Source organism: Nannospalax galili, unplaced genomic scaffold (genome assembly GCF_000622305.1).
Source record: "Nannospalax galili isolate Female #2095 unplaced genomic scaffold, S.galili_v1.0 scaffold75, whole genome shotgun sequence".
NCBI lineage: Eukaryota > Metazoa > Chordata > Mammalia > Rodentia > Spalacidae > Nannospalax > Nannospalax galili.
Window position 1 is genome coordinate 8,449,323 of NW_008339433.1, and position 3,828 is coordinate 8,453,150.

Below are 3,828 nucleotides of genomic sequence, written 5' to 3' on the forward strand. Positions count from 1 at the left end.
AAGAAGAATGCCTACAAATGAGTTAAGAAAAATGATGTTACCAAAAAATTGACTAATACAAACATATTTTTGTTTCAATATATATTTTTTATTAAATTTTTGCGCAGTCATACAATACACTTTAATAACATTTAGACCTTCTTACCTATGTGCATCACTGCATAGCCCCTCACCGGATTTCATGCATTCTGTCATAAATGTTAAGGCCTATTGAGTCAAGGTGTCCCACAGTGAGAGTTCATCAATTGGAGCGTGGTCAGCCTATCTAGTGCCACTCCTTTAAAGAAGACCAATTCTTTCATACTCAGCAGTGATCAGCTGCCAATAATACTTTTTTTGCATCACCTCAGTTTAATAATCCAATAAATGAAAAAAAAAGATAAACAATGAAAATAGTATCATATACCACAATAATTTTGTTTGGCTCTCTCTGGACAGAATCTTCAGTCTTCCCATAGTTTTACCTAGAAATACAGTTGTAGAATCAAATTGTGAATCCATTTCAGCTAATAGTTTATTTAGATTTTTAATTTCATGGCCTATTTAATTGGAAAGAGATTTTAATGCAGTGACTTTGCTTCTCAGATCTTCTGTGAGCCTCTCGTTTTCTTCTTCATAGGCATTGTACCCACTGTTGGCACAGCCATAGTTCCCATAGCTGCCTGGAGGTTCTCCTTCACCCAGGCCTACATGCCTCATCTTGCCACAGGAGGGAAAAACAGGGGAGGAAAGAGTGGGTAGGAAAAGGCCAGGGTCATGCGACTTTGACTTCAGCCCTAGAGCCCCTCAGGGGACCAACTTCTCTACTCTGAGCACCAGGAAGTCATTCGCTGCCAATAGTTCTTATGCTAATGTTGGGGATTCTTGCCCATTCTATAGTTCTATGCTGGCATTTTGTCTGCTCTGGGTTTACAAGGGTTTTGTGCATACTGTCACCATTTGCTGTAAGTTTATATGAGCAAGTTCCCAGAAGCCTGGAAAACTTTTCTTGTGTTCATCCACCACCCCTGGCTCTTATAGTCTTTCTGCCCCCACTTACACAATGGTCCCTGAGCCCTGGGTGAGTAAGGATTAATACAGAAGTTCTATCTAGAAACACACACTTCACAGTGTCTTATTCTCTACACTTTGGCCAGTTGTGGCTTTCTGTGTTAATTGTCCTCTGTTGGATGAGGAAACATCATTGGTGAGACTTGAGTGATGCATTAGCGTTCTCTCTACAACCTGTTCCATTAGGTTTCCTGAGCCTAAAGTACAAAGGTTCCACTGTAGTTGTATCACTTAAGGCTGAGAATCTCACAGACACTTATTCTCTATGTTTGACTAGGTGTGGATCTCTGTAATAGTCTCCATGTGTTTCAAAATGTTGTTTCTTTGATGAGTGGTGAGAAGAACACGTCTGAATGTATAAGGATGAATATTTAGCATACAGTAAGAAATTACATTTGTCTAAGAATGTGACAGGCATAGCATTTTCTCTAGGATCCATGACCTCTCTAGTCATATGTATTTGGTTATGTTTACACTACCAGACCTGAGTTCCCGCCCATTGAATGGGCTTTAAGTCCAATTACATAGCTGTTGATTACCCTCAAGATAAAAGTGTCACTACTGAAACAATAAAGATAATTTTCTGTGCTGATCAATGTTGTAGTTATTTGGCTTTAAAGCTGGGGTTGGACCATTGATTGATTTTCTCCCTTAGAAGTTTTCATATTATCCTCTGAAACTATGAGACCTAGCCTTCAGGAAGAATGATTCCAGGTAAGTTCCAGATCTGTTGCTTCAATTTCTGTGTCCAGACTATGTCCTGTCTTCAAGTTCTGGGAGGAAATCAAGGGTTGTAGAAAAAGCCTGTGTTATTTTGGGAGTCAACTGGATTACTCTGAACAACAATTCAAAAGGAAGTTTCTCCTGTCTGGAACTATGTTTTTGTTATATGCATCTCTGGAATAAAGTCTACTTGATGATGGCAGATGGTCTTTTTGATATGTGTCTGTATGTGGTTTCCTAATATTTTGTTGACAATTTTTGCATCTATGTTCATTAGGCTTATGGGCCTACAGTTTTCTTTTTTATCTTGTCTTTAACAAGTTTTGCTATTAAAGTAATACCTGCTTCCTAAAGGGAATTTAGGAATTCTCCCTTTTTCTATCATTTTGAATAATTTAAGCATTATTGGTTATAAATCTTCATTTAAGTCCTGGTGAAATTTTCCTGTGAAACCATGTGAGTCTGGGCTTTGTTTAGTTGGGAGACTTTGTATTACTTCCTCAGTTTCATTATATGTTATCGGTATGTTTCAACTGTTGGTCTCTTTTTGTTTTTACTTTGGTATATCCATTGAATTTTGACATTCACCCATTTCTTTTAGATTTTCAAATTTAATAGAGTATAGAATTTTTTTAAGTGTTCCCTTATAATGCTCTGAAATGTTTTGGTGTCTGTTGTGACGTTTCCCTTTTTGTTTCTGATTTTGGTGATTTAAATTTTCTTTTTATCATTTGGTTAGCTAGGCGAGGGGTCTGTATATCTTGTTTATCTTTTCAATGAACCAAATCTTAGATTCATTGATTTTTGTATTGTTTCGTTTCCATTTCACTGATTTCTTTTCTACTTTTTGTTATTTCTTCTCATCTGAGTTTGAGTTTGGTTTGTTCTTGCTTTTTCAAATTCTTTTTAGTTAATACATTTTTGTTCATTTCATGCAATACATTTTAATCATATTTAGATCCCCTTACCTATCTGCACCCCCATAGCATCACCACCAGATTTCATGCATTCTGTCATATATGTGTTAAGGCCTATCAAGTCGTTTATGTACTCAGATATATCTCAGTATGAGGTTTTCCACTGGAGCCTGATCCGTCTATCTAGTATCATTCCCTTAAAGAAAATCAACTCTTCCTCATACAGCCATCAATGATCAGCTTCCAATAGTTCCTCAGCTAAGGTTAGGATCTGCTGCCCATTTCCCTATTTCTATGCTGGTTTTTATCTGATTGCATTTGTATGGGTCTTATGTATGCTTTCACCATTGCTGTAAGTTAATATAAGTAAGTTCCCAGAAGCCTGGAAAACTCTATAATAGTCTACATTTGTTGCAAACTGAAGCTTCTTTGGTGTGTGGTGTACAGTATTCCTGCCTGTAAATATAAAGATCCATACTTAGCATACAGTAATAAATTCCTCTTTTCTAGGGATGTGATAGACATTGTATTTTCTCTAGTATCTATGACCTCTCCAGCTGCATGTATTTGAACATATTTACAATACCACCCATGAGTTCCCTCCTATTTAGTGGGCTTTAAGTTCAATGATAATAGCTTTTCATAATGTTTGAGTTGTACCATTAAGTCATTTATGTGTGATTTTTTTCTAATTTTTTTAATGTAAGCACTTATAGCTATGAATTTCCCACTTATGGCTGCTTTTAGTATTTCCCAGAGGTTTTGTTGTATTGTGTTCTCATTTTCATTTTGCTGCAGGAATATGTTTATTTCTTTCTTGATTTCTTCCTTGACCCATTCATCATTCAGGAGCGTGTTGTTGAATTGCCATAAGTTCATGTATTTATTAGAGCTTCTTTTGCTGCTGATTTTAAGTTTTATTGCATTGTGGTCTGAGAGAATACATGGAATTATGTGAATTTATCATATTTGTTGAGGTTTGTTTTGTGCCCCCATATGTAGTCTGAGGTCTACTTTAGGCAAACTTTCATGGGTTACTAAGTAGGATGTGTAGTCTTTGGTACTTTGGTGGAATATTCTTTTTTTTTTTTCATGGACTGTTCAACAGATATCTGTTAAGTCAATTTGATATATGATA

General features: G+C 36.2%; 1 pseudogene; it reads right to left on the reverse strand.

Annotated features, from left to right (window-relative positions):
• Positions 1 to 341: 341 nt before the first annotated feature.
• LOC103734857 lies at positions 342 to 699 on the reverse strand (annotated as a pseudogene).
• Between the last annotated feature and the right edge of the window lie 3,129 nt (positions 700 to 3,828).